Source organism: Struthio camelus, chromosome 3 (genome assembly GCF_040807025.1).
Source record: "Struthio camelus isolate bStrCam1 chromosome 3, bStrCam1.hap1, whole genome shotgun sequence".
Taxonomy (NCBI): Eukaryota; Metazoa; Chordata; class Aves; order Struthioniformes; family Struthionidae; genus Struthio; species Struthio camelus.
In genome coordinates, this window is record NC_090944.1 from 117187494 (window position 1) to 117209219 (window position 21726).

Genomic DNA, 21726 nt, shown 5'->3' on the forward strand with positions numbered 1-21726 from the left:
AGAAAGAACTTGAAAACATGGTTTGCTGGTGACTGGGAAAGAGGCCCGAACAACACTGAGTGTCCCACCCCAGCATCCAACAGCGCAAGCTGTGACCACTGCTTCTGCATGCGCTGCAGGAAAGAAAGGAGTCTTTCTCTGGTCTTTCCCCCAGGCCAGTGCCTCCGATCTGCTCTGGTAAGCGTAGCAGGGGAGAGTAAACGGAAATGAGGATTTGCCCATTCATGACTGGGCTGCCTCAGCGCTGTGGACAGCGGCGGGTGGCCAGGGGAGCAGGTAGGCAAGGTGGCAGGAGACCAGCCTGTGCTCTACCACCAAGTTCATCAGCCCTTCTGACCGGTTGAGCCCTTCCTTCCCCCTTGTTCTGAGTCATTCCTCCGCACGGGATTATCAGCTCTGGTGGCTGCTACGCTCTTCGTTCAGCACGTAGCTGGACAATGGGGACAAAGATCCTTTGGGGCTATCATAATAAACTTCCTAGCTAGTCATATATACCCTCGAATACATGCATTTACTGGCAAGTGGAATCAGGAGAAAAACTAAAAACTCAGTGCTGCAGGGATTTCTCCTTCCTTGCTAGTTCTTCTCTAGATATTTTATTAAAACAGGAAACACAGGGATGTCTTCAAAATGACATTTAAAATTACAAAATGATTAACAGAATGTTGCCTTTCCTTCTTCCCCTTAGGCTCTTTTAGATGTATAAATGGAGAAGCAAGAAGTCCTACTGTGATAACAATTTGAGGTAAAGGATATGGCACAAGATATGTCTGCCTCTGACTCCATATGATAGATCCCTCTCTCCTCCTTAGCATAAAGTATTCAGAGATGAGCTAAGGTGCAGAGAACTTCAGCCAGAACTGACTGTTCTCTGGCAATTCTTGACTCAACGATCTTGCAAACTGGCAGAAGTTAAAACAATCCGTAGGTTGTTTTTGCTTTTGCAATAAGACAAGTTAGCTCTTAATAGGTGCAGTATCAAAGGGAGCGGAGCTTAGTTTTAAGCCATCATTTATAGATATTGATTCCTGTGATGACTGCAGTCCAACTGGGCTTTGGAAAGTCCCTCATGTCCCCTTGGACAAAGTCATGGAGAAAAATCCACTGAAGACTATTAAATCCAAAGACACCTCTATGTCAGGAATCCCCTGAGTCACAAATCACTAGTGGCTGAAAGGCTAATCCAGGGAAGGGTCACAATATCCTTGCCTTACTTTTAGATACTTTCCCAGAGCTTTGCAATTAGCTACTGCCAAGACAGGATTCTGATTTAGATGCACTTTGGGGATCTCTATTTTGTGGCTTCTGTTGTGAACTTGAGCCCTCGAGAGCCACATTTTTAATCAGTATCCTCAGCAGTCCTGTGTTTCCAACTAGGCCTTAAACAGACACTCTCTTCTGAGTCAAGCCAGGACAGTGGAAGAGGTTAATGCCCTCAGCTGCCCTGAGCTTCCCCTCCTCTTCTTTCCCAGCAGTCTTCCAATAGAGCAGTTCGTATGTGAGACCTAATTTGCTGCAGGCAAAGATCAGATGGATTAGTTTAAAGCGAGGAAAGAGGGAAGAGGAACTGCCGGCACAATTTTATTGACAAGAGGCCGTGAGGGAAGCCTATTGCATTAGCACATGAGATTTCAGAAGAAGACGCTTGTTTATACAGTTATTCTCAGGTCCTCATGGATAAATGTGTACTGTCAGCATGGTACACGTTTTTCGTGCTGCAATCCAGAACAGAAGGTTTATGTTTGTTGCCTCATTCTCATGATCAGACATGTAGAATTTCCTTTCTCACTTGTTCTCTCTTCAGTCTACATGTAGTCCCCCCAAAATATACTAGGGGCTAATTGCCCTAAATCCTTCCTGGAGAAAAAAGAGATCCTCTGGCCCTAGTATTTAGAAATCCTTAATGTTTCTAGCAGGCTGTTTGGGCAGATAAAAAAAATGAGGTGCCTAACTCACATCAAAATATATCTGATAGATGCAGTTACCGTTAAGAGCCTGTTCATTATCTTTTCAAAAATTAAAGCTACTAACGCACCGATTTTTCTTTACATGGTCACACTACAGTAAGGCAGGAGCTGGTGAAAAGCAAGTAGCTATTTTGTTATCAGCGATTTCCCCTAACGATCTCAGAAGACGGTGGGCTTTTTTTTATAACAGAACTATTAGTTTCATCTACAGAACCATGAGGGTTCTATTTTGTTACCATTTATCGACTTCTTAACAATGACTAAGTTAATTCTTCATGGTATGCCGTTTCATCAGATATTACTCTCATCAGTCAGGCAAGTACCTATATAGAAGAAGCTCTTGGTGCTAACCTAGCATTTTAGCATTTTCTACCTGAAATGAAGATGTCATTTAAGAATAATCCACTGGCAAAGTTAGTTTGATAAACCATCAGCATGAAGAACACGAATGATTCCCTTTCCGAAAGGTGCAAGGCACTTTTTTCTAGTTATTTTGGATTACCATTAGCTTTATCTTTAAACGGGTTTTCCCACTTTTGTAAATTAGGTGGCATTTTTTAAGTACATTTTTTGGTAGTAACTTTTCAAGTATTTCTTTCTCATATTTACCTGACTACTGTCCCCTGGTATGTATATGTAGCTTCCTGATAAAACTGGCCTATTTAAAGAAACGTCATTCTTCATTATGAAGATCTTTCAGTCTTCTACCTCTGCTTTTACTCACTTGGGTACACCCATTCTAAGGTTTTACTTTATAACTACTGAAGATATTGCAGAGTGTTATTACTTTGTAGATGTTGTAATTCATTGCTCAAGAGAAAAAGAAAATGCAAGTGAAAGGACATTATTTTTAGGCAGTTCTGCATCTAAAAAACAGGCGACCAGGAAAATAAAGGCTCAGAAACAATATAATGTTATCCCAGAATTCCTTCCCTTTCGTCTCCTTTCTTTAATTATCACCACTGTTCTCCAAAACCAGAATCCTGACTGCCCTGTGAGACCTGCCCATAGCTTCGTCCTCACTTGCTCATCGGTTTTTACATGGGTTTACAGGTGTTTCTAGGAAGACCCTCTACTCAAGCACATGGTCCGATAAGGCTCTACAGCAAAACAACAGCAGCTAATCCTCTATGGTCACTCAGCGGTCAGCCAGGAAATTAAACAACTGGCTGAAATTAAACAACTATTATCAATAACTGTATTTTAAAATATCAAAAAGCTTACGCTTCCTGCAATACCAATTGAAGGCATCCCAAGTTGGAAGTAGTGGGTCACTTCTAAGCCATAGTTAGTGTCTGCAGGGTACGTTTCTATAGATGCTCCACATGTGAGTAAGAAATTTGTCTTTGCATCTGGTGATAAAGAAGAGCACTATGCACAGCACCCTGGTTATAAAACCTTAGCAACCTTTCCAACAACATTGCACACAGCTAAATTTCTGTTCTATTTGGGAAATACAAGACTGTACGTAGGCTTTCACACCATCTTAATTTTATTTCAAAACTTACCAGAAGGAAGAACATAAACGCACCTTTGTATTGTCACCACGGTTATGCCTCTGACTCACCTGTCAGAGGAGGCATAATTCTGCAGTGTTTCCTCAGCCCACTTTCCAGCCTCCGAGGGGAGTTTCCTGAGTGCTCTGTGGACTCTGTGAGCTGTGATGTGGCCGCATGAAATTAGTGCAATCACTTCCATCCAGGTGAATCTGAGGTGCTATGCAAAGCTTTAGCGAGGCTATGGTCTACTTGTTTACCAATGACTGAAATATCTGGGGCACAAAAAAGTGATCGTTTAGCACCACAAAAAAAGCCTGTCTAGCGTGTAGGACAAGAAACAAGGAGGTAAAACTGTGTTTAGGTGAGAAAGCAGAAGAAATTCAGTCCTGACTAAGAAAGCACCCACTACGGGTGCTTATCAAAGATGAGTGGTCTTACAAGAGACAAAGAGTCCCCCAGTAACCAGAAAAGAATTCTGTGTTTTTCCTGTAACTATAACATTGCCAGGCACCCTGTTGTATTTCCGTGAAATGGGAAAGGATTGCCAGTTCCCTATGTCATATTGGATTATGTTAAAAAAACTACCTCTGACACATGCTTTTTGGAGACTTTGCACAGGCTTAAAATCTTGCGCTATAAACTTTTCTCACTCAGTGCAGTCGTAATCTCATAACAATGTAAAACATTAGAATTTAAGTGTAGCAAGGTGATCACTCTAAAACTGAGGGATGGGATGCAAGTGAACACTTACAGTTATAGTGGTCACTAACTGCTGGTAATTGCAGAAACCCAGATTTGAAACCCCTTAGACTTAAGACCACTTTTCTGCTAGACGAGCCAAAAGAAAGGCCCACCCTAAATGTGTCAGCAGAAGCTATGCTGAATTGCCTCATGTGGAAAGCACTTCTCATGTTTGGTGTGTAGTGTCAAGTTGCTCGTAACACCACTTATAACATTTGAATCTTTCTTGTTTTGCACATCTAAGGACTTCAGAATATTTTGCACATAATAATCAAGTTTCATAATACTTCAGTGAGGCGTTATTTCACTGAGGCATCAGCTGCCTATATTCTTCTTCTCAGGAGGATATTTTTCTTTTCAGACCGTGTTGAATAATGGATCTACTCAGGTGCTGATGAGACTCAGTAAAACTCCATCCAGTTTCCATTCTATCTGGACAGCACTCAGGGTCTGGCAGATTTTCTCATATTTAGTAACCTTCACCTCTTGCAGGAACTGAAAAGACTGACCAGAGAGGATAACATTTGTGTGAAAACTGAAAGTGAAATTTTTAACATGTTCTTGCAAGCTGTTCTTTTAAAGTGGAAAAGCCACCATTGAAAATTAAAGGGAATAATCAGTTCCTCTGAGAATTGTTTGGATAACTTGAGTGTTCTTTTAACAGGTGTTTCCATAAGCAGGAGAGACTTTATTCCCTGTTTTGATTTATTATTCCCAGATTTAATACTCTATATTTCTTCAGATTAAATTGCATTCTCCACTGACTAGCCTAGTGCACAGAAAGGGTTTACTTCCCCTGGATCTGGTGCAATTGTTCCTCATTATTTGTTCTCTACCATTGATTGATAGTTTGCTATCAATTACCTATTTGTAATTGTTACACTGTTAAAATAATGGATTGGACAGTTAAAGAGTTCTAAGTAACTTAAAAATACACGTAACACCAATATTCATCAAATACAATATACCAGCCAAGGAAGAAAAGTCCAAAAAACAAAAAAAACCCACCTCTGGTAGAAAAGCCCAAGTGTTCAAAAGAGACCTACCGTACTTAGGGAAAATGTTTCAGCTACATTTAAATGCCAGCAGAAAATAGCGTTCGCAAATTCAGTGATGTTACTTCAGCTGGTATTAAACTGCTGACACCATCAGTTACATCTTTGTTCCTGGAGGAGCTCATCAAAGGCTTCACCATAAATCTAGTCCAAGAAAATGTTTTGCTTACACAGACACACTCATTGCAAAACTCCTGAAATGACCTGATGCCTATGTCCTGAGACAGCAACTAGGAAGGAAGGGAAAGAGTCTTTTCTCTAAAGAATACCCCAAATGAATATAGCAGTGGATACAGCGTTCACTTACAAGGGTCTTGGCCTACAGAAAATACAGAGAGGAGTAACTGCTAACACTACCTATGTATAACAGATGAAGTTAGGAGACAGTTTCTTAGTTATACTGGTACATTCTGTTTAGGCTGCTGGCTTTCTCAAGTGTGGGTGTTCCTGATTCTCTTGTTTATACACATAATATTTAGGAAAGCTGTGTCTTCCCAAGGGCCTAATTTCAGTAACAGGGGTCAATGGTGATTGAAGTCAATGGGATTTCAAAATATGCTTAAAGATAAACACATGCTTCGGTACATTGCTCACTCGGAGCCAGAATGAATGGTGCTGCTCAGCACTTCTAATCAATAAGTTCTCATGGTGCTTTTTTTGAGATAGGTAATATCTGATTATGGTCTTTCTCTCCCCTCTGTCTTACGAGTCTGTAAAACTCCTTCTATTTGTCCTTTCATTTTAAGAGTAGGTTTTTAGCTGAAAGCCTGATCTGCTGATCTGAGGAAATATTCTGAGGTATTTAATAGCCAAAATCGAATATCCACTCTATTTTATTTACAGCTCACATTTGGCCTTTCAAAGCCCTCATCGTTTCCAGAACCTCTCGCATTTTCTGCTCCATGAATTCTTAATGAGTTCCAGTTGAAAGTGCTGCAGATCCACATTTGGATCATAAAACCCACTGAAAGGTACCGTATGGCTTCCCCCAAACTTCCACTCCATCCTGCTGCTATAATTTCCCTCCCTTTTTACCAAATGTTGGCAATTTCACTAGCAGCCAGGCTGACCCACTATGTTTTTAAATCCTTTTAATCCTCTTTATAGTAACAGAAACATTTGAGACTGATCTTTGAAGGCTTTGTACAGTGCGGAACACCTGCAGCTTAACGCTTTGTGCTAGCAAACACCCCATAGGAGTCTAATGCTTTCTGGCATGTAAGGACGCTGTTGCAGAATACCGCTCAAATAATGAGGCCCTACCTTAACCTTATACCCCTTACCTTCACAGCTAAAGCTGCTTTATCAAATGGCATACGAGCCACCTGATTCCCCAATAACTGAATGCATCTCACGTGTATCACTAAAAATTGTTCACCGCATTAGCTGAACATTTTGGGTGCATGGATGCCTATCTCACATAGCACACTCTCCAGCATGCTCTCTGCCGCTCTCCACCACAGAAATAACTTACTTTCTGCTCTGTGTATGAAGATGTTAGAGCTTACCTAACCTCAGCTAAAGGGTTAGATCCGGGCTTCCGTCTGCACCCCTAAAAGAGCGCTCATTAAAAATCTCAAATGCCTGTGACTTTAGAGATTATTCTAAAAAATGTGTTTACAAACCTGATGTCAGAATGAATTTGGTAGGAATTATAAGTTCCAGAAACCTTAAAAGCCTTTTAGGAAATGTCACTAAAAGAGATGTCATCTATTTCCTTACATTTCTCCATCATCTTTAAAGAGTTCACCCGTGGTATTTTAAATCTACATACAACTTTTCTTTTAAAAAGACTCTGGCAGACCAAACTGTGAATCTATTAAAGTGTTAGCTCAGAAACAGCTCTGATAAGGTAAAAAGGAGAGAGAGCCAAAATATCGTGAAAAGCAACCTGTACTGAAATATATAAACCCTCAATTACATGAGGAAATCCGCTCTGGCATCTTATAGCCGGTAAAGAAGATAATTTAGTGCAGAGGACAGGAAAGGAGGCCATGTAGGAATTTGTGAAGACTAAAAGCTCACATGGGAGGCTACAGAGTAGGAACTGCACATCACTCTCGCTGGACTTCTGTGTTTGCTCTGGCTGTTTAATAAGCATAACCCACAGATTTCTCTAACACGTGCTTCCCCATCTCCAAATCAGTAGTAAGGGTAATTTTTTATTTCCTGGGAATACTGTAAAGTGCAATTAATCATGAGCATTCATAAAATGCTTTGAGATTCCCAGAGGACCTGGACTACAGAAGTACAAAATACAGCCATGACAAATGCTACTAGCGTTGGGTGAGATCCTGAGCTAGCAGGAACTGGTGGGGCTCCAGTCAAGAAAAAAAAAAAAGGTCTGTTTTATGTATTGCTGACAAGAGTGACACTACTTATCCTAGGAAGAGCAAACGTACATCACATAGGAAGGCAATAAAAAATTTCAGCTAGCTGTCAGTGTTCCCTCCTTTAATTTGAAAAATGTAGGAGTTAAATGTTCCCAAACTGATAAAAGCTCACCCTGAAAATTAATTTTCATTATAAACTGAGTCTGCTTAGAAGATGATTTTTTTAATGAGAAACAGCCATAAAATGCCAACTTTATTTGACCTCTTAAACTCCCAGTTCACAACACATGATTAATAATAAATAATAATTTAATTCATAAAGTACTCTTAAACTGCCATTAAACTGTTTTAATGAATCTTTGCTGGCTTGAAACTACTTTTGAACAGAAAATACTGGGCAGCTTGAAATAAAATGGAAAATGGAAAACTAATAAAGTATCAGGCTACATTTTGCTTTTATTTACGCTGGTGAAAATATGGATTTGCACTCCTAATCCACCTTTACATTAACCTACCATCTCTTCCCATTTCTTTTTCCCTTGGAAAAGTGCTGCAGTTTTGCCTTTTTAGGCAAGCAAATTGGAACCAAAATCAACTTACATATGACAAAAAAATAAGATTAGCTTTACATTTTTCCAGGCACTCTAGAAAGACTGTATTCCTTCTGTGACTTATACCAGTGAATTTGTTTCCAGGAAATAGGGTGGTCTGCTCACTTTTGAACTTCCGAGATCTTCTGCCAAAGGGTGGGGCACTCTTTGCAGTGCTTTTGGTTTCCACCGGAAAATTTTTAAGATTATCCATGTGGGATCTTCAAAGATTATCCAGCAAACTGTGCATCCAAACTTTTCAGTTTCAAAACTGTGCAAGGTGGCCTGAGTTCGTTTTTAAGAAGTAGCTGAATTATGCATTGGATATTGTTATTTTTACTTCATGATTTGTTTTATCTAAAGTAGTGTCAAGTTTTCTGAGTTTTTTTTTTAACTCATGGTTTTTATGTACACGAATTTGAAAGTAAGTAGATCAGCTGAATTTTTCACTGGTTTCCTCGGATCTCAGAAGTCTTCCAGATCACGCAACTTTCCATTCAGAGATCTTTCCATTTTATTTCACATTGGATCTCTGTGGTCATGCACTTCGTGTTGAAATGCCTTTTTGTCCCAATGGCCATATGATATAAGGCTTGAACGTTCATACAAGATTTCCAAAACACAGTTCAAAGCTTTTGTTTTGAAATTATTTAAGGTAAACATCTGAGGAACTCCCCCTCCACCCCCAAACTTCCATCTGACGAAATCTCATTGCTGATGAAACCTTATTTTCTGATGAGAAAAGCATAAAATAGAAATTTTTCAACTAGATCTAACTGAAACAGAGCCAACAGCTATAACCACAAGGATGAGGTGATTGCAGCTAAAATATTTAGATGAGGCATTTAACGTGCTTTCCCTCTACCTATGTATGTTTCAGGCAATGCTGCAAATATATGTCCATGCCAAGTAATGACTGACATTCTGTTCAGTGAAAACTAAAAAATCTCTTGCTTTGGAGCTATCTTGAGGAATGTGCACATATGCTTATATAAATAAAGGGGTACTTTTGAAAGTATCCCTTAGTGCCGAGCTGTAGCTTTTTACCAATTTTTTTCTGCAGTTGCTATGGAGTCTCTACTGAATTGTATACCATTGAGTTCGGGTCACTGGAGCTGCTGCCCCACATGGTTCCGTCATCTCAAAGAGCTATTATATTAAGTTGGCATCTGTAAATGGCAGAGAGAAATGAGATGAAGATAGATTTATTTCACTGTGATTTTGTTTCTCATATTTTCTTGCTGAAGCAGTATGTCAATGGCAGAACTTTGACTGGAAGGAAATATGATATCAGTGAAAAGAAGCATCCAAATCCAAAAGTAATCTTATGCTTCTTTATGATGCATTGTCTTTATGGTTCGATTTAGGAAACTGGAATACAGCAATGCAAACCAGAAGAGGTAGCACACCTTTCCTAATAATATTAATTATGAATCAAAATCTAAAGCCTCCCCAAATTTGGAGAAAATTCAGATCAGAGCCTAAACTTCAGGACACAGGTTCATCCAGTGATGCAGTAATACGTACTAAAAGCACTTATATTTCCCTGAGGGATAAATGAAAATATTTTGAACTGAGATCTTTGATATTCAAGATCAACCACTGAGAAGCTGGGTACACTCTTATTTGCTAATATTAAAAATAGAAAAAAAAATATTTACCTCTGTTTATTCCCCCGTGCCCCCTCATCCCTAGAAATTAAGGAGATCGGGAAAAATAGGTGAGAGAGATGTTTCCATGACCTTCTTTCCTGTTTTTGAGGCTCTGAAAAGCTTATAATTTAACCAAACTTGTCTCTAACTGAAATTACTAGACTTTCTTCCATACTTGGAGAGTTTTTGCTTGTGTCTTTTACATAATTCCTTTAAGGGTCTGCCAGCTTCCTAAACTCTTTTCCCTTAGACTTCTTTTTCCCTTTTTTTTTTTTTCTGTAGTTCTGAATGACTTCATTCTACAAGTGAAACAAAATTATTGATTGATCTAAGACAAGACAATCTTTTAAGTTAACCCAGTTCTCAGCTGTGCATATAAGAATATTTGTAGATACGTTTCAAAACACTACCATCAACTGTCAAATGCAGGCAAGATATTGTGTCGCTGTTATTATAGTGAATCCATATTATGTTCCTAACTAACACCAGGAGAAACACTCACAATAAAACCACAGTACAAACACAGAAACTTAAATCATGCTCATCAAAAAGTTTGCCAAGGTTCATGAATCTTTTGAACCAACCTAGGTCTATTTTGAAATGAACACAAGACATGATTTTGTATTGAAACCAGGTGGGAGACAGAGGTTTTTGTTATTTGGGGATCACTGGAGTTGAAACTTGAAGCTGAAATCAAAGGATGGAACCCAAAACTGATCAAAGTGAAGAAAATCTTCCCGATACAATGAAATTAAGAATTTTTCTTTTTTTTTAAATGACGTAATCAAGTCATGTATAGCAGACTGTGAATCATATGGTATGATTACATACATGTTTTTGGAGTGTTCTTTGAAGGCAGACACAGTAGGGAAAGACAAGTAAATGATAAACATTTCATACATGAAGAGACGACATCTGTATCAGTGAAGGACATATGTCCTTCTGTTATCCGCTGGATGTAATTGACAGTCGAAAGTCAGAAAGTCCGAAAGTCTATACTGTCATCATCAGAGAGATCTATAGGTTCTTTTGATAGAGAAACAAAAGGATTAAAGTTTTTTGCTGTCCCTGTGAGATGCTGAGCAGTCAGTGTCCTAAAAGTAGGAATTGTTGGCAGCCATAAATCTGTAACAGTACGATTTGGGCTTGTACCAAATTATATAAGGTGCAAAAACAAGGAGATATTTTTATCCAGTTGGAGGCCTCTAAATACGCAGTCCAAAAGTCTTGACTCTGAGAGAAACTCCCTGTTAGAAAATTTTGTCTGAGTTTCCTGCCTGCAAAATATACTGTATGATACAGAGTAGATTTTGTAAGGCATTTTAAGATCTCTGTTTAAAAAAAAAAACACAGTATAAAAGATGATCTATAGTATAAAATAACATAAAACCCAAAATACGTAATTCACAGTTGCTAATTTAAATACTCAATTAGATATTCTTTAATTTGGATAAGAGAAGGAAGAGGAACTTACAGGCAAATTTTTTTTGACCTTCTTGACAGCCATGTGAGAACAAGCTTTTTACAAAGGGTATGCGAACAACAAACAATCCCGAAATGAACCAACATCTTCTGAAGTGGCTTGCTTTCTAAAGGTAAACTAGTATATAAACAAGAAGCTGACTGAAGAAGATTTGGAGTTTAAAACTATTTCGACCAGAAATTATTCTTTCGCCAACTCTTACATTCAACAAGGAGAGCATTAACTATATCTTTGAACGGTAATTGTTGCACGTTTTAACAACACAAGTGGACGCAAGGCCAAAATAAAGCCCACGAAATTTTAAGGACCACGAAACGCTAAAGTCGAGAGTCTAGGAAGCAGCTCGGTTCATTGCCATAAAAGCAAACATGTGAGAGAAATCTATTTGGAGCCTTTTCCTACCACACACACAGCTGAAGACGCAAAAATGTGGGAAATAATTTGATTAACTAATTGATTTTAATTTTTTGTTACATGATTACAGTATTTGTGAAAAGTACTGAATTAAGACATTGCTAGTGACGGCAAGGATGCTGCCAGCCCAATTTTCCAACTCTGCCTCCTGGGTAGTTTGCAGGTCTATCTATCTATCAGAAGTGAGCCAAATCCATCAGATTCATTTCATAAAAACATTCAAAGAGCCAGCAGGTGACCCATGTTCACCTACAAATCTCAAGTCTCGAAAAGTGTTCGAAATCAAAGAGTGTCCTTGCCTCCTGGTATGTTTATTTTTCTTAGACACGCATTTCTGGATCCAGCCTTCTCTAAAATAGTATGTGTTCAGATCAGCAGCTCTGGTTCATGTCCATCTCTTTACACAGTGATCTTACTTGCCTAGAAGGATGAAAACAAAGAACCTGCCAATATAAAATGATCAAAGCTAGTGGAAAACATTTGTTTCTAATACCATTTGTGAAGGGATTTCATCAGGCTCCATCTATAACAAATTGAGATAAGTAAGATTGGCTTGATACATTTAAATGGAGGCAATCAAATAGAAGTAATTAATGGAGCTAATAAGATTAACTTTTACGGCATTGCATGGATTTAGGCTTCATGTTGAGCTGATACACTGTAGTCCGACTACAGTGACTTTGCGTTTGCAGCTTTGCAACCCAGCATACGGCCTGATTAAAGTGTTTTTTGGATCCACAAGGGAGTATTAGGGTAGCAGAATTATATCTTTGTTTTCTTTAGTTTAGGGATCCACAAGGTCCCCTGGGACCATGCCAGGCCCTCCTGCCTACACAGCACGACTTGAGAAGGAGAAGAGAGCGAGCGGATTCCACATCGTGGTGATACTGTGTCTGAGCGATCCCAGTTATTCAGGTACATTATTATCAAGACCCGTGTACATAAATGTCTGAAGTAAGTGCTCAAAGGATTTGGTGTCCCATCAGTACTGGCAGATGTGTAAGGAACTGAGAGAGCAGTAATTTTCACCGCCGTTATTCTGCTGATCCGCTTTCTTAATGGTTTCAAAAGCAGTTTCTGTCTGTCCCAACTCCCCCCGCCCCACACACACACACCTCACCTCTTGCCCAAGTTATTTCTTTCCACACTCTTTTTCTGTCTCCTCACTCGTGCCAAATGGGGAATGGATAAGAGGCTGAGCGCTGACTGAGGGGGCAGGACGAAGGAAAAAATGGCTGGAAGCAGAGGATAGAAACTTTAAATTAAAGTAAAAAGGTAATCCCATAAATTGATTACTATTTATTGAGCCCTGCTATGAATTCAGAAGAGAAATGAAAACTGTCAGTTTAAAAAAATCATTATTTTAAGCCAGTCTTGTGAAGGCCTGATTAATTTTTTGTCATTTGGTGTTATCAATATTGTCAGTGCAACAGTAACAGCTTCCAGCTGTTCCTGCCACCCAGCTTCCCAAAATGGAGGATGACTTTCAGGGTTTTATCATTGGGTTTTTTTTAGCCACGACTGCCCATGCTCACAAACAAGACCAAGAGCTCCCCCACTCAACAGGCAGGAGCCTTCAATCACACTTACTGCGTGGTCACGAGAAGAGCAGAGTTCAGGACAGTGACTCTGTTTTGCTGGACAACAAAAGTACTGACAAACTGGACAAAGAGTACAGAAGGATTAAAGAAAAGCCTCAGATTCAAAGCAAATATTTTTATTTGAATTTTCAAATGAATGTACTTTTACTGCATTCCTTCCCTTCTGGGCTCACTTTCCATAAACATGCTAGTGAACGAACTTTATAAACAGGAATACTTGCTAAAAACTAATTTTAGAGACTGAACTCTCAAATACTCTCCAGAAGCAAATTCCAAACCAAACTTTAATATGAATTTTACACAAGGAGGTACAATTCGGGCAAGCTCGGCCCGCCTAAAACTGCTACTGTTAAGACAGCTTAAGCAAGTGCCATCCCCAGCCTCCTCTCCCCATCATTGCTCCCTGTCATCACCACTAAATGAAACTCCTCCAAAGCTCGGCCACTTCAGCTGTGTCTCCGTTTGCTCTCTAGCTCAGTTGTGTGAAATGATCCTGGTTTAAAAATAACATAAAAAATATTATAGTTAGGTATTTTTTTAACTGAAATTTCATAGGACCAGACCAGAAACTAAAGAAATTCATAATTAATTAATTAATCCAGTAGATCTGATAGGACAGTAACTTCAGGCAGGGAGAAAGGGACAAGCAGTCAAGAGTGCGCTGGGAGTGGAAATACCTTACCCAGGTCAGCAGCACCTGGGTTACTTTGTCTAATTGTTTCCTTAGAAATAAGAAGTTTGCGGTAAATCATACAAGCCACTTCATTGGAGAGCACAGCTAAAACCATCTAACAAACCAGCTCTGTGCAAAACAAGCTTTTTTCTCCAAAGGGTTGTTTTCAAAATGCACCCAACACGTTCTTTTTGCAAAAGAAACACATGAAGAATATAAAACACGTTAAGAGAAAACTTGTGAACATAAGCATCGATGCCAGTAGATAAATTACTATTAATGAACTGTCCAGCTCTAAAGAAAAGTTGCTTCAATCACCTCCAATGGGTTGTTGCACCAGCTGTTCTCCACTTCCACAAGAAGTAGATAAATGGCCAACTGGCAAAGATCTGCCCACACCTTTGTGTCCTCAGAGATTCAAGAAGCAATGCATCTTGTGTTCCAGTTCAGGCCCATCTCTAATAAGAAAGTTAAAAATAAATCTACTATAAGGTATAAAGAGATCGAGTAATACAAAAAATATTAAAGCAACACAAGAGGTTTGCAATGAAACCACAACTGTGAGGAAATCAAAGTTAAAGGAAGTGAAATCCCAGCTCTGTTTCTAACTCACTGTGTGGTCTTGGGCAAGTCGCAAAGGGCCATATTTCGAACATCTTACACCAGTAACCAGCTCCGTATAAAGCAGTTCTGCTTAACATTTCAATCTATGAAACTTGCACTTTAGCTACTGAAACAGCCTGGATATGGGTCTACTTGTTTGAGGACGGGTTTTGCAGTCTGCTCCTGAAGCTCCGTTTGCCTCTATCTATCCATATAAAGCAGAGATAAAAGCTCTTCCCACAGTAAGAATGGTGTTCCTAGGATTCAGTCTAATTAACATTTTCACAATGCTTGGAAAATGTAAAGTGTAAAGTAAGTGCCATGCAGCTGTAACAGATGTAGTTTAAACCTAATCTCCTAACTTTGAATTTGCCCACTTTTTGGGTAGCTGCAGAGTAGAGCAGCACGTGTGTGAAAACAGAGTAAGACTGTCAGCATCTCTTCTCTAATAGGACTGAGGCCTTTAAAAAAGAGCATAGTACATACTATTTTAACTTATATTTTTGTTTTACTGCTATTATCAAGAGAGTGGCCTGCCACAAGCCACAGACATTGCTTTACAAATCTTTTAGTGTGCTGGAAAGTCCCAGAGATATCTGCACACCACATCACTGTTATTACCTAGTGTGGGTCTAACAGCAGTACATTTCACATATCCCAAATCTTTTCCATACATTTGGCAATGTCATACCTTAGTCCCCTAGATTTTGCTCCACCTTTCTTCTTTCCCTAATATGGCTAATGCTACCCAGCTGTTTGCAGTCAGCTTTAAAAACTGTAACTAAATTAGCATTCCTGCTGAAGCTTATTCCCTGAGTATATATTCTCTACATTACTGATGTTCTCCATGCACTTCTTGACGTTCAAGTATGGCTTCACATTTATTTGCACAGTGTTATGTTTCAAAAAATAAGAGTTATTTAAAAAAAGGAGAGATGGGCCTGGAGAAAAACTCTGGATCCAAACAGTCCCTGGATGCTGGGGACGTTTACATCCAGACTGGATTAGAAATGTGCAAGTAACCTTCATCACTAGTCAGATTCCACGTCCTTCTGTTAAATTGTGAGTTCTTACAGAATACATGTTCTAGCAATGGCAAATTAAGGCCTTTTATAATGATAAATTAGGGGAATAAATCTAATGCCAAATATTTAATGCAACAATTAAATGTGTAAAGTCCAGAGCTGAAAGTCTGTCCTGCTCAACTTATACCCCAGGAATGCATTTAGACGCCTTTAAACAAAACTTGTATTTCACTTGTTCTGTAAAAGCTAGAGTAGGAAAACCACTTGGAGTCACTTTGCCCAGCCGTGGGGTTCTGTGCAATCTACACAACTTCTTGGGCTGGATCTGAATTTTGACGGTGCTCAGGGTACAGCCTTACAGCTGTCCTGTGCTGTACCTGTGCTGTGGCTTCCTTTCCCAGAAAGCGACAAGGCTTTTAGGATTTTTTCTCACTCAGGTTTGCCATTAGGCCCCTTTAAAGTGGGATGTTAGCTTGGGTTGGTGGTTCAGACTTTTCAGGATTGGATCCTAAAGAAAATACACGTTTTGGTAATACCATGGTATCAGAATTATAGGATTTTCTTGGGCGCTGGCAATTTAAACAACCTCCCAGTATTTAATGTGCTCTTATCTGGATTTCTAAACATACAAAAAATAAAGCATCTTTTATTATTCATCTTCCACACAGTCCTTCTGCCCCTGTAAATATCTATCTTGTTTGGTTGCGGCTTGCAGACATTTGAGCAAAAGTAAAAGGAGTCTTATTCAACAAGATTGTTCACCCCTCCTGTGCCTGATTAATGTGAATTTTTTCCTTTCCTTTTTTACTATCATTTGTACAAAGCAAATTTCCTCTCCTATTCTGTGTTCAAAACCTCAGCCCATGGTGAGCATGTTTCCCACCTCCTACTGTGTCCTTGGAGGGCAACGAGGTGAGTCAACCAAATGCATTCTTTGGAAGGTCTGAACTCCTGTCTGAGAAACAACAGCTTAATGAAGAGGGAGGCAGCAGGGAATTAAAAATGCATCTGCACAAAACAGACCAGTCTCCTGCAAGCTCCTGCTGGCAGACTGCACACTGGCCTCCAATTCAGCAGGATATTTAAGTGGAGGCTAACTAATGATTTCACTGATGGACAGAGGAGTCTGTGTGTGCTGAGTTCACTGTGTGCTGAAATCATTTGTTCAGACAAGTTTCAAAGGCCTCCTCTGTCAGCTGGGGCATTAAGAGTCGGATTATTAATTTGATGGAGTGGTTGTGCTATGCAAGGAAGTGGAAAAAATCCGCTTCCACCTTGGCCAGAGCAGTAAAGCCAGTAGTAGTTTTACATGTTTTTTGTTGCACACACTATGTGTGCTCACTGTTAGCCACAGCAAGAAGCAGAATCATGTCCCTGCTGCTCCTTGCTCCTGAGAAACATTAGTGGCAGTCCTGGCACGATCCTTCCTCTGCTTCTAGCTAGTAAAAAGTCACTGATTGCAGCCGACCCTTTTTGCAGGTTCTTGTTTATCTGTTGTCCATTCCAGCACAGCCTGCACTCACAAGCTATGTCACTGGATTCAATATAAGCATCGGGAGAGTATAGTACTAAATATGCATGTTTGGGTTTCAAATATTTAATTCCAGTTTTTATTTGAGTGTTTTTAAAGAAATGCCCTAAGAGACCTAAGCGGAGGAAGGGCTGGCTAATTATATGGTGGTGGGGTGTGCGTAGGGAGGGTAATACTCATTTCATAGTAGGGAGATAGTTGGAAAGCAGTAGTACCGAAAGAGACCTAATGGACATTAAATTAGATACGAACTTTCCATCTGCTAAAATGGCAAAAAGCCTCATACAAACGTGGGACGCATTTACAGACAATTCAGGTCACAGGCCAAAAAAAGGAAACTTTCTTCCTTTACATGGCAACCTACCAACAATGGCATAATACCTAGAATGCTACAGTCAGCTCTTGACATTATTGTGTTTGAAGATTCCAGAGAAAATGAACAGAAATGAATAAAGGCTGGAAGAACAGGTCTATAAAATGTGTTAAATGACTGTGTGTGCATGCAGGAGAAGGCTGTCCCGGAGCACAATCCAGAGAGAGCGCAGCATAACCCAGGCTGAGTTAGTTTACGTGAACTGGACCCAGCAAAGTGGACACATCTCCAGTCACACCAAGTGCAATGAAGCCAGACATGGGAAGTCCCTCTACACAGAACTGCACAGCTTTAGAGCTGGCTGGAAAATGGCGGCTTTTCAACAAAAAATATTGAGAAAATAGAGCTATTTTTTAAAGCGCTTCCAAGACACTTTATTCTGGTCTTCCTGTATAGCATGAGAATCTAGACTCTTGCTCGGAAGACGGAGTGCTTAATTCATTATCTGCAAACATTTGCTGTGTGCAGTAATTACAGCTTTCCAAAATAAAAAGAAGTGCCTGAAAGTTCCAGGAAGATAATCTATTCTTTTCTCTTTTATCACTTTTTTATATAATCTATATTTCAATTTCTTTCTGTGTTTGTCCCATTACGATATCATGTCATTGCATTTTTTTTTCCTTTTGTAGCCATTTCCTCCTCCCAATGAAATGGCTAATTCACAAGTACACAGTGCTCCACTGCAGGGAGTTCAAAATGTCCAACTATACTTTGTCATGAACCCTGTCCTCACTTGACCTAAAGGATTAATTAGTGTAGATATTTATTTACGAACTAGCGTGAGCATAATATTGATGTTAAATAGCTTTGTATTTGAAGGAAGGATTATAGGCCCCCCAAGTCTTTCCATGTGTCCATCTCTCTGGTAATGAAAAGTGGCACAGGGCTTTTTCTATTACCGTACAACCCAACTAGGAGACTTCTAACAGAAATAAAAGGTAAGCATATTTCTGCTACTAATTTATACTTAAATAAAGACTGTTAAAGCACAGGCAAACACAGTGCAAAAGGTCTTTGGAGGCAAGGACTTCTGACTTCAAACTATTTCTGTACTTAGCATTTCAATTCAAAACAGAAGGTTATGACGTGCATTCTGATGAAATTTACACTTGACCTACTAATTATGAAAGTTATCACAGGATATGCTGCTCACTAATAGGAAATGATAAATAACCATATCAATGCAAAACTGCTTCCTGTACTGTTAATTGCACAAGAGAAACTCTTTCCAATTAAAGGAAATGATTTATTCAAAGAGCATTAACGTTTCTGGCCTAACTGATAACATGATTAACTGAGTGGGGTCAGGAAATGAAGTCCCCATCTCTTGGAGGGACAGGGAAAAGGTCTGTAGAAATACTTCTGGGGTGGAGTTCTCACACTGTGGCCAATCAAAATTAATGAGTGGGATTTCCTAGGTGACCTGGCACAACTCTTTCCGGATTGGAGGGAATCTGCAGAAATGCTGAATGGATTCTGACATTAAAATATAGATAAAGAAGAAAAGCACATTCAAATAAGTTTTTGGATGGGAATCATCATGGAATTAGTATGCAACAACTTCAAAATCCCGGAGTAGAATAAAAGCATTTCAAGGAGATAATTTAAAAGAAAGAGACACCATGGATCAGAATTAGCTCTAGATTAAAACACATACAGTTATTGGTGCAGCAAAGAACAGAAATTGGCATAACTTTTTCTGCTCCAGAAAAAATTCCAGAGGCTTGGAATAGCTGAGCTGTCAAATTCCCCAAGGTTGTAGAGTGTGGAAGGAAATGGCCAAGAAGATCTGCCAAGGAATGAATCCATCACTATTGCCCATTCCCCTTACTCTCTGTTCTCACATCACAAGTCATTGGAGAATGGTTTGCTGTACAGTTTATTTCAGCCAGTTCCCATGTGAGGGGATAAAATGATCTGGTTTTCCAGCAATCTTTCCAGGTTTTTGAGGAGTTGTACTGAAATCAGGATATTGTCCTGCAGAGTTTGGGAAGGAGGCCGGAAGGAAGAGAATAATGGGGTAGGCTCCCACCAACCAAAAACTTGGGCCCCGACTCATTATTTCCTATGCTCCTTCCTCCATTGTTCATCCAGTCTATCATACCGCTTTGCCATCCTGTGACGTGTGTTTCATATTCTATCCCTTCCAGATCTAAACTTTTTTTCACCTTTTGATGATTTCTTTCTACTGTCTTTCTTCCAGCAAATAGCCGTCCTACATGGTCATAAGCAAATGCACTCCCCGAGAGGGTCCTTAGAAAGGCTTCCAAATTTAGCTTCCAAACTCTCCCAGTTTAGAATTAAAGTTGAAAGATTCACATAAGTATATGCCCTGGGACAGTTCCCCTGTTCTGTCCTTTACAGTGGTCTAAATTAGGGATAGTTCTACTAACATCAGTTATGTTACACTGGTAGAAAAATGACATGAGTGAGTAGAGAGTCAGGTCCATCCATTTTCTTCTGTCCGGAAAAATGATGTAATTTGTTTGCTTTCTTAAAATGAAATGGTCTTTCAAAGGTGGTTTTTTCCACTGGATATCGCATGAGCCTTCCATTAATAATAACAATAGCTCCATGAGTAAAGTAACTGAAGCACACAATCTCCTTAGGTTTTTAACTATTGCTCTCAGCATTGCTCTCTTCAGTGCTGAGAGAAATGTGAACAGCAGGAAAATAACTCAAAATATTACTTCACAAAGATTGATTCAAGTTGCTGCACAGAAGATACTGCACCATATGGAAAATGTAACCGAGTAGCTGACAATTTTGTTTAGTTTAAACAAGGGTAGGTAAGATCTGATAATGCATGGGATCATTTTGGCTCATAGTACAGCTCTCCCAGACCCATTGCATTATGCCTATCATCAAGTTAGTTCATCTAACAGCACAAAGTGGAACACCCTGACCCTTCTTATCCCTGTTAATCACTTTTAAGTAAATAATACCTCTTTGGAGAATAGTGATTCATATGCTGCAACCAAAGATAGGGTCAAGCTGTGAACTGGTCTTTCTGCAATGATAGGTAAAGTCAGGGAGCAAAGATAAGGAAGGATTTTGTCAGACTATTATCATTACTTCACTTTTTAATTGCCTATAAAAGTTTTTTAAAGCAGCAGGACCACGTCGAAGAACACAATCCTTTCTGTTTTCTTTCAAGACATCTTCTAAACAGCTGTTCTGTTTCTCTCCCATCGTCACCTATTTAATTTTAAGATAAGGGATCCTTAGGAATCATTTCCTCTGTGAGCAGCTAGGAGAGGTTATATATCTCTAAAATGTCCTGTGCTATTTCCTTTTAAAAAATCAGTACGGTTCCTGGTTTCCTGAGCCATTATTCTATACAACCATGCAGGGCAAAAGCTAAGCAAGACGTTAAGGAGCCCTGCAGTTCAGACGCTTTTCTGCTTTCTCTTCCAGCTTTCATTTCCCAGGACCCAACCCTGCTACATGATGACATGCTCCTGCATCACCACAGCCTGGAGGTGGGTCTGGGCCTTTGCTGAACTGCTCCTCTGAAGATAGTCAGCTGTCAGACCCCCTGTGGTGATTTTTAAGCTATTTATTGGGATAAAGAGCTGAGGTATATTTCTAATACATTCAGCAAGCTGGCAGTTGTAGCGATCATGCACCCAAAAGGGTTGTCTGCACCACTCAGGACAAAAAAGGCATGTATAATCTCTGAGCTAGCTTGGATCAAGCTATTGTGCAAGGTGGACCAGGTAGAGATCCCCTGCTCAGATCCTGAGACTGGGGCAGTAGTGTAAGAACAGCATAGCTCCAGAACTAATGACCTATATTTCTTTTGTAAGTGCTAGCCTGTAAACATCTATATCTCTCTCCTGTGTCTTGTGTACACATACCTGGAGCTGTATATGGGAGCTATCAGCTCTCCTTGATGGCTATATGACTAAAATTTTGCTGCTATAATGGTCTATTGCAATATCTGTTCCCACTTTGGATAAAGCACTAAGATTCCACTCCACAAAATGATTATATCACTTATCCAAACTGAAATTGGAGTTAGTTTGTTCACATAAGGACAGATGATGTGTGCAAGACAGCTGCTTTGCAGTGGACAGGTCAGGATGCTCCACTTTTTGTGTTAGACAGATAGATTAAATGTTTAATTTCTTGATCCATTTAAAGGAAACACATGTTTCCAGAAACAGTGACTGCATGCTTTTGT

The 21726-nt window shown here is 39.5% G+C and overlaps 1 long non-coding RNA gene across 1 annotated transcript; it reads left to right on the plus strand.

The window, feature by feature from the left end:
• The first annotated feature begins 625 nt into the window (after nucleotides 1–625).
• Nucleotides 626–21420, plus strand: LOC138066858 (uncharacterized). Its single transcript, XR_011140437.1, has 4 exons — nucleotides 626–745; nucleotides 6106–6233; nucleotides 12518–12649; nucleotides 20958–21420. It is a non-coding gene; the product is annotated as an uncharacterized lncRNA (long non-coding RNA).
• The last annotated feature ends 306 nt before the right edge of the window (nucleotides 21421–21726 follow it).